The sequence below is a fragment of the Notamacropus eugenii genome, chromosome 5 (assembly GCF_028372415.1).
Source record: "Notamacropus eugenii isolate mMacEug1 chromosome 5, mMacEug1.pri_v2, whole genome shotgun sequence".
Lineage (NCBI taxonomy): Eukaryota > Metazoa > Chordata > Mammalia > Diprotodontia > Macropodidae > Notamacropus > Notamacropus eugenii.
Genome location: NC_092876.1, coordinates 343,211,134 through 343,225,974, shown reverse-complemented (window position 1 = coordinate 343,225,974; position 14,841 = coordinate 343,211,134). Strand labels below are relative to the sequence as shown.

Sequence of the window (14,841 nt, the reverse complement as noted above, 5' to 3'; positions counted from 1 at the left end):
GGAGAGTCTTTCTTTGGGTCCTCCACACCTTGGACTCAGTTGTGGCCTGTCAATGTGGGCCTCTGCACTTTGCTTCTTTGCCTTTGTCCTTTCCTGCTCGTCCAGGAAGTATTATAGGACAATTCTATGACCCTGTGGATTTCAGAAGGTCAGGAGAATGATCCACCATGATTCCAAAGGCAAGACCTAGACTAGAGTTCACTACCAGCTTAAGTACCAACACAGTTTAAGATAATGACTCGCCCAATGGTTATGGCAAATTTAATAGTGAACTTAGTGGAACAAATGTTCTTAACAAATGAGTGTGCGTTCCTAGGTTTGAGGGGAAAATGTTTATAATATTGAGCTTGCTACATTTTCTTTTGTTTTGCAAATATACCTTTGTAAAAACTAAGTTAACTGACTAAGTGAAACTTAGACACTAATCATTGGAGGTTAATATTAACAACAACAACTAGCCTTTAGCTCCTACTATGCGCTAGGCCCTGTGCTAAGTACTTTACAAATATTATCTCATTTCATCCTCACAACAACCCTCAAAAGTAACACTATTATTATCCCCATTTTATAGATAAGGAAACTGAGAGTGAGATAGGTTAAGTGACTTGACCAGGGTCACACAGGTATTGTTGAGGCTGGATTCAAATTCAGGTTTTCCTGACTCCAGGCTCAGTGCTCTATCCACTGCACCAGGCAGTTGCCTATGAGACAAAACACTGAAATGGGGGCTTAAGTCAATAGCATTGGAGAAAGACAACTCCACTGCCTCATAAGGATACTCTAGCTCTGCAGGTGAGATGTAGCTAGCCTCACTCTGGGAGAGTGAGCACAGAGTGTTACTACACAAGGTCAGTGGTATTTCTAGATGTGGGGTTTTTTTTTGACATTTTATAACTTTATTTAAATGAAGTTCAATTTAGTTTTCATCCACATTGACTATAAGTTTTGAAAGTGATATGTAATCAATGTATGCAGCTTGTTTGGTGAATCTTTATCCTCATTGCATTTCCTGTTTAAATACGCTTGGATAAAATGTGGGACATTCCTTATTCCTTTGACCCAAACAGCTTTGTTGAGTCTGGTGTCAATGCGTACATCTGGAATTCCCATTTGTTTCATAGCAAATTTGCAGATTTCCTTTAGAGACTGAGGAGCTTGCTTTTTGAAGCCTACTCCATGAACCCTCTTGTTAATGTTGATAGTATACTCTTTGATCACCACCTCATTGTTGGAAGAATGTCCCTTCTTTTTCTTTCCACCTTTCTTTGCAGGAGTCACCCTTCCTGGGACCAGATCAGAAAGGAGTCTAGATTTATTTTTTTCAATCTACATAATCATCCTCTTAATATTCCTTCCCCTCCCTCCTATCAAGGGTATGCAATCTTTCTTTTCCCTATCCCTTGTCTTGTCACTGCTCAGAAATTTTTAGTGGTTCCTGTTTGCCTGAGTAAATATACTACCTTTATATCCTTGCCTGTGGAACATTTTGGAAACATGAACAGTTTTAAATCTTGACAGGATCCTGGAACTGGAAGAGACTGGAGATCACCTAACACAGCTCTTCTACTTGGCACCCATGTGACCTTGATTTCTCAGATTATTCATCCATAGAATGAAGGATGTGAGTTAGGTGACCTTTGAAGTCCTTTCCATGACTAAACCCTTATTTTAGTGAATGGGAGCTAGAGCCCAGAGAAGCATTGTGGCTTCCCCAAGGACACACATGACCAAAAAATTAAAAAAGTGCCTATACCTAAAGCCACCATTTCCTACTATCTACTCTCTCAACCCCTTTAAGTTAGATTTCTGTTCCTCTCCCCTCACCCAGTCTGTAGAAACTACTCTCTTAAATATTACCAACAACCTTATAATGATCAATTCCAATGATTTTTTTTCATTCCTCATACTCCTTGACCTCTTACACTTCTGATTCTTTTGACACTTTTACTCACCCCTTACAGTAGCACCCCCTCCTTCTACTACTGTAGGAGGAGAGGGTACATTTTTCCCTTAGCTTCAGGCACCTGATAATCTCACTTCTCTTCTTTCCTCTGTAATGGTTTTTCTTTCTTTGTCTCCTTCGCTAGCTCTTTACCCTCTTTTCTTTTTTTAATTAACTAATTTATTTTTAGTTTTCAACATTCATTTGCACAAGATTTTGAGTTCCAAATTTTCTCTCCATCTCTCCCCTCCCCGCCTCAAGACACCATGCAGTCTGATTACCTATCTTCTCTATTTTCTTGTAGGGCAAGATAGATTCTATACCCCATTACCTGTATTTCTTATTTCCCAGTTGCATGTAAAAACAATTTTTAACATTCATTTTTAAAATTTTGAGTTTCAATTTCTCTCCCTTCCTCCCTCCCCACCCATCCTCACTAATGTATATAATCCCTCCAGCTACTCACATACTGAGAAAAGTCTCAAGAGTTACAAATATTATCTTTCCACATAGGAATGTAGACAGTTCAACTTTAGTAAGTCCTTTATGATTTCTTTCCTGTTTATTTTTTCATGCTTCTCTTGATTTTTGTGTTTGAAAGTCAAATTTTCTATTCAGCTCTGGTCTTTTCATCAAGAATGCTTGAAAGTCCTCTATTTCATTGAGTGACCATTTTTTCCCCTGAAGTATTATACTCAGTTTTGCTGGGTAGGTGATACTTGGTTTTAATCCTTTGATTTCTGAAATATCGTATTCCAAGCCCAGTGATCCCTTAATGTAAAAGCTGCTAGATCCTGTATTATTCTGATTGTATTTCCATAATACTTGAATTGTTTCTTTCTGGATGCTTGAAATCTTTTCTCCTTGACCTGGGAACTCAGGAATTTGGCTACAATATTCCCAGGAGTTTTCCTTTTGGGATCTCTTTTAGAAGGGGATCAGTGGATTCTTTCAATATTTATTTTACCCTCTGGTTCTAGAATATCAGGACAGTTTTCCTTGATAATTTCATGAAAAAATCATGTCTAGGCTCTTTTTTTGATCATGACTTTCAGGTAGCCCCATAATTTTAAAATTGTCTCTCCTGGATCTATTTTCCAGGCCAGTTGTTTGTTTCAATGAGATATTTCACATTGTCTGCTATTTTTTCATTCCTTTGGTTTTGTTTTATAATTTCTTGATTTTTCATGAAGTCATTAGCTTCCCTCTGCTTCATTCTAATCTTTAAGGAATTATTTTTTTCAGTGAACTTTTGGACCTCCTTTTCCATCTGGCCAATTCTGCTTTTTAGGGCATTCTCTTCATTGGCTTTTTGGATCTCTTTTGCCATTTGGGTTAGTCTATTTTTTAAAGTATTAATTTCTTCAGCATTTTTTGGGGTCACCTCTAGCAAGCAGTTGACTTGTTTTTCATGAGTTTATTGCATCACTCTCATTTGTCTGCCAAATTTTTGCTCTACTTCTCTTAGTTGATTTACAAAATCCTTTTTGAGTTCTTCCATGGCCTGAGACCAACTCATATTTTTCTTGGAGGCTTTTGATGAAGGAGCTTTGACTTTTTTTTCTTCTGTTTGTATGCTTTGGTCTTCCTTGTTACCAGAGTAAGATTCTGTAGTCTGATTCTTTTTCCCTTTCTTGCTCATTTCCTCAGCCATTTACTTGACTTTTGAGCTCTTTGTCAAGGTAGTTCTCTGATTCCAGTGGGGGTGGGGGGTGCACTGTCAGCCAATTGATCCCCCCTCCCCCCACCATCTGTGGACTTAGAGCTCCAGAAACAGTTGCTGTCTCTGCCCCTGCGCTGCTGTGGCTGCTGCAGGCTCCTCTGTCTCTACCCCTCTCCCCCTGCCACCCTGGGGCTGGGTCTGGATCACTCCTGCACTGGTCCTACAAACTTTTCCCACTGACCTTCCAATTTGTCCTCAGTGTTTTGGGGTTGTGATGTCTGGAAACCACCATAGTGGCCCAAGATTCAGGACCCTCAAGACCTGCTCAGATCCTCTCTGTGCCAGCATGGCCCACACTGGACTGTGCTCTGCTCACAGTATGGTGTGAGAGACACTTCCTGTAGACCTTCCAGACTGTCTTGGGCTGGAGATTTTCTTCACTTTGTCATTCTGTGGGTTCTGCAGCTCCAGAATTTGTTTGGAGTAATATTTTACAAGTATTTGGCTGGGTTTGGGGGCTGTGCTCTAGAAAGTACATGCCATTCATCCATGTACTTCACCATCTTGGCCCTGTTCTTCTTTATCCTCTTTTCAATCCCTAAACATGAAGATTCCAAGAGAATCTATCATTTACACTGTGTCCTTGACAAACTTATTCTTTTCTATTGTATCTACTATGCTAATTCAATTCACAAAGCATTTATTAAGTGTCTGCTATGTGAGCTTTCACTCTATCTTACCTGGAATTAGACCTCTACCTCACTTCCCAGCTATCTCCAAACTAATGCTGCCTTCTGTAAGCACAAGCAAAGTGGGATATTTTTGTTGTTTTTTCTTTTTGGAGTTCAGTTTCCCAGGCTTGGGCTAAATTGCGAACATCTGAAGGCTCAATATCCTTTGAACCCTGGTAGTTCAAAGCTGTGGTGAGTGTGGGTTGTGATGCCTTCTGTCTCTGAGCTTACTAGTTGAAAACTATAAATATTGGGAAGTTGGTGTTTTGCTTTGGGGATTCACTCATGAGAAGGATCTTTTGATTTCTTTGTTGAGTCTCTGAGTAGCTATAGGCTCAGAACCCCCAGCTGCTCAGATGTCTGTGCTTTCTCAATCCAGTGATGTATGTGAAGTGTATAGCAATATTGCTTTACTCAGACAGTTGGAGCCCTGTGTGTTGAATCTTTGTGCTAATTTCTCTGCTTGTATTTTCTCCATGTTCAGGGAGTTAACCTTTTCCCTGAACTAGGGAATGACATGTTTAATTAAAGAGGGATTGTTAACCCCTTTGAATCTATCTTTTCTTTATAAAGCAGGTCAAAGAACCTATGCTAGCAAGCCATCTTGAAGGTGCTAGGGTACTTGTTAATACACCTCCCCAGCCACTTTTCCCAACTTCCCCTTGTGTGTTATCTTCTCCTGCTAGAATATAAGCTTCTTGAGAGCAGAGATTGTCTTACCTGCCGGCATTTGTATCCCCCACAAAGTGGAGGTAATAATAGGACCTATCTCACAGAGTCATTGTGATGCTCTGTTGAGGGCCAAGATGGAGTGCAGTTGACAAGTTCAGGATAGACCTTCGGGGAAACTGTTCTTTGAGACTGTGCTCATTATCATCCAGAATGTCTCTCCATGCCCCCCCAGATGTTGCTGCCTCCATGAGACAAACAACAGAACTCCAGAATACAAGGAATATGTAAAATATATGCCCTCTAGGCTAACAGTCTTTAAGACAATAAGACTGCCAAATCACTAGGACAGGAGATGAGCAGAATGTCATGTAGACTTGCAGTTTCTGTATGTAAATACCCTGACCCTCGGATCAATAAATGGAGTTGCCCTACCTTCTTTTGCCTGCTCATGTGTCTTTCTTCTTCACCACTATCACCGAGCCATGTGGGGATGCAGGCTGACTGCCACAATGCTCAAATGAGATAATATTTGTAAAGCACTTAGCTCAATATCTGGCATATAATAGGTGCTTAATAAATCCTTGTTCCCTACCCCATCTTCTACCCCAGAACTTCACATAGTGCCTGGCATAGGAATACAAGGACAAAACCAAAAGTCCCTTCCCTCAAGGGGTTCTCATTCCACTGATGGGAAGCAACATGTACCTAAGATGAGTGATAACAAAATGAGCATACAATAAATGCATAGTACTTTTGGCTTGAGGAAAGAGAAACATGAACAATGAATGTCTTCCAATTGTGCAAACCCAGACCTGACCTCTTTTTTGAGCTCCACACCTATACTTCCAAATGCCTACAGGATAGCTGGATATCACACCATTATTCTAAACTCAACACACCCCAAATTAAGCTCATCATCTTTTCCCCTAAATCTATTCCTTTTTCTTTCTTCGTTGTTTATTTGTGTGGAATCCTGGTTTCCCTGTCTCCCATGCTCACACTTTTTAACTCTTCTTTCCCTCAGTTCTCATATTCAGTCAGTTGCCAAGTACCATTAGTTACACTTGCACATTTTCTCTTGCATTACTTGAGGCAGCTAGATGGTGAAAAAGATAGCATGAAGGATTGCTGTCTTACTAGCTGTGTGGCCTTGAATAAGTCACTTAACCAGTTTGCCAGTTTGTCACTTGTAAAATGGAGATAGTAATTGTACTTACTTTCCAGGGTTGTTGTGAGGATAAAATGAGATAATATTTGTACAGTACTTTACAAATTGTAAAGTGTCATATCACCTGAGAAAGGCCTAAAATGTGGATTGGCCAATCAGGAGAAAGACATCTTTTGGCTTACTCTGAGCTTAACCTACCATAATACCTTGTGTGCTCTGGCAAAACAGACATGCACCACTTTGCTCTCTGAGTGAAGTCAAAATACCCCTTTCTGGATCAGCCACTACAAGGCCAGTTGAAACTGATCAGGAATGTTCTTCTGTTTATGACTGTTCAGGCAAAGATGCCTTGAATCAGACACTATCTTGAATAATAGGATTTTCCTTATCTTGGGATTTTATGGACATATCTATGGCAAAGTCTGATCATCATTCCCCGAGTTCTCTCCCCCACACTGCAAATTATTCAGTTGGGTTTTGGGCTCAGCAACATGTCTATGGGCTTGCCCCCTTTGGATTTTCAGTGAACTATGGCTGAATTTGTCACTATTACCTATCTGGAAAGTTCTGAATCAGTGACAGAACTGCTGATTTCACTGTGATCTAGATTTCTGCCTTTGATATTCCTCTATAGGCTTCAGACTGGGCTAGAACTTGAAACTGATATTCTGTTCTACTCCTGGGGTCTGTTCTACACTGCATCCTGGATCTATAATTTCAATTGACACTTTGACACTTCTCTTATCTTATTGAATTTGCAATCTATCCTATTAAAGAATTCCTTTTTCATACTATGGTTAACACATATGGAGACTATAATTTTGGTGGACATAGGCATCCTGAGCTGGGATTACTCTAAGAGTATAAAGGGGTCTCCTTTAGTTTGTTTATGCTTGAGTTCAGAGTTATTTTCTGACTCCCTTACAATACATGATTTTCTGGATTAATGAGAATAAGTAAACTCATTCTAACACATACACAGCCTGAATCTGTTTATTCCCTGATCAAACCTTTGGTAAGGTGAACCCCATTCTGTTTGTTCTTGAATAAATCTTTGGTGAGGGGGAACCCCATTTTGCTTTTGAACAAACCTTTGGTTAAAGGGGAAAATGATTCTATTGGTTTCTTTGGACCAAACTTTTGGTAAATGGTTGACAATGCCCAAATTAACTCTAAAGGTCATATGAAGAAAGATGCTATTTGCAAATAGCATCCAGGGAAAGATGCATACATACATATTTATGTCTAATGGTAGCCATGGGGACAGGAGGTACAGGCAGGGAGGGGGAGAATGAAAACTTTGTTATATATTTGAAAGGAATAGCAGGTTATACATAATGGATCTGCAGTTTCAGGTTCAATCCATTTTTTTCTATACCACTTGTTTTATTTCTTAAGTTCAGAATTTAAAAAATTAAAATTAAATAAAATTTTAAAATTTGCTTCCTGGTAGATTTTTCTTCCTGTCTCCTCTCTTTCCCATATCTAATCCATCCTCTTCACCACTACCACAATAATCTTTCTCTTGCTTAGCCTTGGTCTTGTAAGCTCAGAAATTTTCAATAATTTCCTCTTGCCTAGGTAAAATTCAAACTATTTTACCTGGCACTCAAAGTCTTCTCAAATCTGGTAATCTGGTATTGTTACCCTCTATGCACTCTGCATTACAGTCAAATATGGTAGTTTTCTCCCCCTGAATTTATACTGTGTTCTCAGTGGAATCTCATAGTATGCCCCAATTTCCTTCTCTTTATCAGTTAAGTTGCTATCCATATTACAACCCAACTAAAATGGCATCTCCTCTAGGCAATAATGACCATTCTCTTAACCCCTTAAGTATCACATTGCTTTCTAACTACCCAAAGCACTTACATGATAATACTATTATGTAGGTGGAGAGAGTGCCTAAAATGATGAAATCATGGATCTTTTAAAGTACAGAAAGAAACATTCCTGAAAATCCATGTCTGGAGCATACAGAGTTGGCTAAACAGAGTCCGCCAGGAGAATGGGCTGATGGAAATAATGGGGCTCTAGTGAGGAGTACAGAGTAGGGGAAATGTAGAGGGATGGGCAAGGAGTCAGTTATTGTGCTAAAGAGTTTAGATTGGACCTAAAGACAACAGGGAGTCACTGTAGATTGTGGAATAAAAAGATAAAATGATGAAAACTGCATAGAAGGAGGAGGTCTGCTTGCAAGATAGACTTGAGCAAGGAAGAAATTAGAAAGAAGGGAATTAGCCATAAGATGTTGAAAATAAGCAATGTAGCAGCTAAAGAAAAAGGATCCAAGGGTGGAATAGCTGGAAGAAGTAGAGCAAGCTCCCCCTACAATGCCTCCAAATAGATCTAGAAAATGTGCCAGATTGAATCCCGATTTGTGATGTCCAAGAAAAAATCATGGTCATTTTTTCCAGCCTAGATTGGCCTAGTGAGACAGAGAAGTCTACAGACACTAGGGACAGGGTCTGGCCAGGAAAGAACAACACAGAGTATTCTAGCAAAGGAAGAGATCTGTATAAATTCAAGAAAGGGTCTCAGATCTAGCATGGTGGAGTGTAAGCTTGGGTAAAGTGCAGAAACAACTGTCAACTAGCAGCTCTGTTAATTACTACCCAGTTCTGTATCACAGTCCCAGAGCAGACTGATGAGAGGTTCTGTTCTGGAGGTGGGGGGCTCCCTCCAGGAAGAGGAGCAGTATTGATTACTTGGTATTGTACCCAGCAAGGAGAAAGTTCAAAAGGAAGCAACAGCTGTGTAGAACAGACCCCAGGAGTAGAATAGAATATCAGTTTCAGGTTCTAGCCCAGTCTGAAGCCTATAGAGGACTATCAAAGGCAGAAATCTAGATCACAGTGAAATCGGCAGTTCTATCACTGATTCAGAACTTTCCAGATAGCTAATAGTGACAAATTCAGCTGTAGTTCACTGAAAATCCAAAGGGGGCAAGCCCATAGACATGTTGCTTAGTCCAAAACCCAACTGAGTAATTTGCAGTGTAGGGGACAGAATTGGGGGAATGGTGATCAGACTTTGCCTTAGATTGTACCCTGTTTCAGACCTCTGAAAGCTTATTCGTTCCCAGCCTGAGCTGTTCCTAAGATCTGGGAATAATACAACACTAGTTTGGGCCTGCACTAGACTAGTGGTAATGTTAGAGGAGAGAAAGGGGCATATTCAAGAAATATTTCAAAGATAAAATCAATAGGTCTTGGCCTATTGGTATGGGAGGTGAGAGAGAGTGAGAAATCCAGGATGACTTCTAGATTGCAAAGTTGAGGGACTAGGAAGAAGGTACTATCCTCTATAGTAATAGGGAAAGTAGGAAGGGGGAGGCTTTAGGGGAAAAGATATTGAGTCCCGTTTTGCACATACAGAGCTTAAAATGTCTACTGGACATCCAGTTTAAGATGTTTGAAAGATAGTTGGAGATGTGAGAAGAGGTCAACAGAGAGTTTGGAACAGGATAAGTAGATTTTCAAATGATCAACAAAGAGATGGTAATTAAATCCAGGGGAGCTGGTGAGATCACCAAGTGAAATAGAAGAGAGAAAGAAGAATGAAAGGCCTGGATCTGAACCCTGAAGGTGGTGGTTTTTGTCCTTTGTACTTGAACAAAACCAAAATGACATCACTATATCAAGGTCAACATATGTGCCCAACTGTGGTTGATCAGACAAATACAAGTTCAGACAGCTCTACCACAGGCTGGGCACAAATAGTGTGAATATTTGGGATGGAGAAGTCCCTACATTTGCACAACTCACATTTCTTTTGAATTACTGCAATTCTGCTTTGCTCATAGAGCATAGTGCCTTTTTAGATGTGGGCATGCCATGCTGGACAGTTCTAGATCAGTGTCTCTCATGTCTTACAATTGATATCAAAATTGTTCAGAGAAACTTTGAGAGTGTCCTTGTATCACTTCTTCTGACCTCCATGCAAGTGCTTGCCTTGTGTGAGTTCTCCATAAAATAGTCTTTAAGGCAAATGTACATTTGGCATTCAAACAATGTGGTCAACCCATTGGAGTTGGCATTCTCTGTAATAGTCTGAATGCCTGGTAGTTCACTATGCCCTCTAACTATTGCCTCAGGTTGGAGTTATTACCTCTCTAACCAAACTTCCAATTGAATAATAGATATTGAATGACATTAAGCTCCTCTTGTGTGGCAAAATGGCTAGGTTTCATAAGCATACAACAATGAGGTCATCACAATGGCTCTGTAGACCATCTAAGCAACCTAATTCCTCTTCTCTCCCACACTTTCTTTTGGAATTTCACTAATACTGAACTAGTTCTGGCAATGCATGTAAACCTCATCATCTATGTGTATATCCCTGAAAAGTATACTGCCAAGGTAAATGAATTTATCCACAACATTCAAAATTTCTCCATTTGCTGTAACCAATGTTTTTACAAATGGATAGTACAATGCTGGCTGTTGGAGAATCTTTGTTTTCTTGGTGTTAATTGTCAGGCCAAAATTAGCAGAGAAAAGAAGCAGAGAATTGATCAGTACTTTGTTGCATCTCGGCTTCAGAGGCTACACTGAGGGCACAATCATCTGTAAACAAAACGTCTCATACCAACTCTCCTTCCACATTAGTCTTGGGTTATAGCTTTTTCAACAGGCTTCAAATAATTTGCCATCAGTGCAGTAGTCGACCTTGACACCATTTTCATCATTGTTGAAGCTGTCTGACAATATTGATGAAAACATCTAAAAAGCTTGGAAACAAGTGCATAGCCTTGCTTCACTTTGTTGGTGACTGGGAAAATCCACTGAGCATTGTTCATTATCCAGAACCCACACAAACATGTCATCATGAAACTGACATACAATATTGATAAGCTTCTCCGGCAATCAAATTTTGCCATAATCTTCCACAAGCCTTCACGGCTGACAGTATCAAAGGTCAAACGTTGTGTACAGATCTCTTCTGCTCCTGGCATTTCTCTTGGAGCTATTGAGCAGCAAACACCATATTGACTGTTCCTTGGCCTTTTTTGAAGCCATACTGGATCTCTAGTAAATGGCCATCTTCCAGGTGAAGAATCACTCTATTAAGGAGAGCTCTAGCCATTTCCTTTTCCTTTATAGAGAAAAACAATGGAGGCATCCTTGAACTCCTGAGGAATAGCCTCCTCTTGCCATGTAACCTGGAAAATTTCAGTCAGTTTTTGTATGAGCAATAAAATCCCTGCTTTATAAATCTCTGCTGTAATGGAAGCAGCCCTTAGCACTTAGCCAAACAGGAGGAGCCTAATGTCATTCAAAATCTGTTGTTCAGTTAGAAGTTTGGCTAGAGAGGGAATAACTTCAACCTGAGGCAATAGTTAGAGGACATAATCTTGAGGACCATGCAGCAAAGTAGAAATAACTGTATTAGCCATTCTCTGAATTTAGTTTTAAAAAGCAATAAAGAGAAGGAAGTATGCTTCAGAGTCCCTCATCTCTCTGTTTAGAGATAAACACGTTCCATCATGAGTCCTTTGGAACTGTAGTTGGTCATTGCATTGATCAGAGTTCTTGAGTCTTTCCAAGTTCTTTGTCTTTACAATATTGTTGTTTTTGTATAAATTGTTCTATTCATTCTGTTTGCTTCACTTTGTATCAGTTCATACAAGTCTTCCCAGGTTTTTCTGAAATCAGTTCTTCAATTCATCAGTTTTTATAGTCTAATAGTATCTATGTGAGAAAGGAAGTTTCTCCAGGTCCAGTTCCAAGGCTGTGGCAGGGGTGGAGAAGTAGTTTTAAGAGAAAGAATAATGCTGGAAATTATGTTGCTTCAAGCAAAACCAAATTCCTAATCCTGAAAAGGGGGGAGGAAAAAGGAGAACTAGAATCTAAGGGGGTGTCGTTGATTTCCTCTTATACAACTGGGTAATAGCTAAACCAATTTTGTAGAAAATATTTCAGAGAATATTGGATAATATTATCTGCCACAGAGTAAAGTGAGTAGGATCAGGAGAACAATTTATACAAAGACAGCAACATTGTAAATAACCAAAACCCAAAAAAGTGTCAAAAACTTAAGAACTCTTGATCAATGCAATTACCATGTCTCCACAGGACCAAAGATGCAGCATATTACTCAGGTCTCATACCTTACTCTCCTCAGAATTTGCTCAAGGAGAGAATAATATGCACACTGAGTTGGATGTAGAAATCTATCTTACCACACAGGAAAATAGGAAAAGAAGGGGATAAGGTGGGGGAGAGGATAGGCTGATGGAAGGGAGGGCACTTTGGGCGAGGCAAAATTCCAGAAGTAAAACACTTTTGAGAATGGACATGATAAAAGGAGAGACAGAGTAGGATGAACAGGGAGAAAACAGGATGGAGGGAAATACATAGTTGGCAATTATAACTGAAAAAAATTTTTATAGTGTCTCTTTCTGATAAAGACTGCTTTTCTCAAACATTGAAAACTGAGTCAAATTTGTAGAAATAAGAGGATTCCTCAAATGGTAAATGGTCAAAGGATAGGAATAGGCAGCTTTCAAAGGAATCAAAGTTCTCTATAGTCATATGAAAAAATGCTCTAAATCACTATTGATGAGAGCAATGTAAATTAAAGTAACTCTGAGCTACTACGTCACACCTGTCAGATTGGTTGATATGACAGAAATGGAAAAAGACAGATGTTGGAGGGAATATGGGAAAATTAAAACTCTAATGTACTACTGGTATTGTATACTGACTGAACTGAACCCTTCTGGAGAGCAGTTAGGAACTATGGCCAAAGGGCTATAAAAACAGGCAAACTCTTTGACAAAGAAATACCACTACAAAGTCTGTATTCCAAAGACATAAAAAACAAAAAGTTAAAGGACTATATGTACAAAAATATTTATAGAAGCTCTTTTAGTTCTGGCAAAGAATTGGAAATTGAGGGATGCCCATCAAATGGGGAATGGCTGAACAAGTTGTAAACAATTGTTATGGAATACTATTGTGCTTTAAGAAATGATTAGCAGGATCCTCTCAGAAAAGATATGGAAAGATATTCATGAACTGATGCAAAGTGAAATGAGCAGAACCAGGAAATCATTGGATGTACATAGTAACAGCAATATTTTATGATGATCTACTATGAATAACTTAGCTATTCTTAGCGATATAAAGATCCCAGACAATTCAGTAGGACTTATGATGAAAGGTGCTATTTGTTTCCAGAGAGAGAACTGAGAGAGTCTAAATGCAGATCAAAGTTGGTTTTTATTCATTTATTTTTGTTGGGTTTTTGTCTGTTTTCTTTCACAGAATGACTTACGTGGAAATGTGTTTTGCATGACAACACATGTTTAACCTCTGTCAAATTGCTTGCCTTGTTAAGGAAGGGAGTGAAAGGAGGGAGGGAATTTGGAACTTAAAAATCTGAAGAAAAAAAAAGAATGTTAAAACTGGTACTGCATTTAATTGGGAAAAATAAAATACTAAACAAAATTTTTAAGAATAGCGGTGTAAATATTTTTGTACACGAAAGTCCTTTTTCCTTTTTTAATTTATGATTTCTTTGCAATACAGACTTAATAGTATCATTGCTGGATCAAAGGGTATGACCTTTAGGTTATTGACCATTAGGTTAGAGGTTAGGTTAGGTTAGGGGATCTAACTGGAAATGGGCAGATGGGCAACACAGCTCTTTCATTCTTCCTTCCTTCCTTCCTTCCTTCCTTCCTTCCTTCCTTCCTTCCTTCCTTCCTTCCTTCCTTCCTTCCTTCCTTCCTTCTTCCCTCCCTTCCTCCCTCTCTCTCTCCCTCTTCTTCTCTCTCCCTCCCTCTCTCTCTCTCTCCATTCCCTCATTCCACAATGGGTATAATACCTGAAACCTGAAAGGTGTTCCTGTGGTTTACCCCCTAGTATTTTTCTTAAAGACCATGCCCAAATCCCTCTGGCTCTCACTGATTGACCAACAAAATTGACCAAGCCAACTGCTACTTTGTCATTGTTTTGGCCTTGATTGGCTCAGAGTGAATGTAAATACAAATTGTTTCTATTTATTCCACAAACCATGAGAATCTTGCCTTCTCAGACTGATTTTTATCTAAGTAAGTTAAAGAAGTCATTATCTGTCTCCTGTCCTACCTTGCCCTAATGTGAAAGGGTGTTGCCTCAGTCAAAATGAGACCTGTTAAAGGCCTTAGCCTAAAAAGGCCAAGGTCTCCCACTTCATCCAGGGCCATCTCCTATGATTCTGATCTATATCTTCTTACTGGACCCAGATGACTCGTGAGGAGAAAATAAGGCTGGTAACTTCGTATAGTCCTTAAATCCAATTCACTTGCATGTCATGACATCACGTCCCTGATGTCACGGTCCTCTTCCAGAATGCAGGACCAACAACAATAGTGACAACAACAACAACCACCTTTAGGCATAGTTGCCCACTGCTCTCCAGAACAGAATATGTATTAAAGCCTGGAGACCAGCTCAGGAGAGTTGATGTCAAATCAGAAGCTCAAGTCATAAACAAACATCTGTCTCCTTTCTTTTTCATTAATTGTGATCATTAGAAACATCGCAAACATTAGCAAACATGAACATTTCATATAGGAAAATAAACAGCAAACACTGGATTATTTGTAAAACCATGACACTCAATTTGGACTCTTTATTCCTTGTGAGCTCTATTTAATAGGAGAGGTCTCCTCAAC

The 14,841-nt window shown here is 39.4% G+C and overlaps 1 pseudogene; it reads right to left on the bottom strand.

Annotated features, from left to right (window-relative positions):
- Window positions 1–916: 916 nt before the first annotated feature.
- Window positions 917–5,066, bottom strand: LOC140507940 (large ribosomal subunit protein eL31-like; annotated as a pseudogene).
- Between the last annotated feature and the right edge of the window lie 9,775 nt (window positions 5,067–14,841).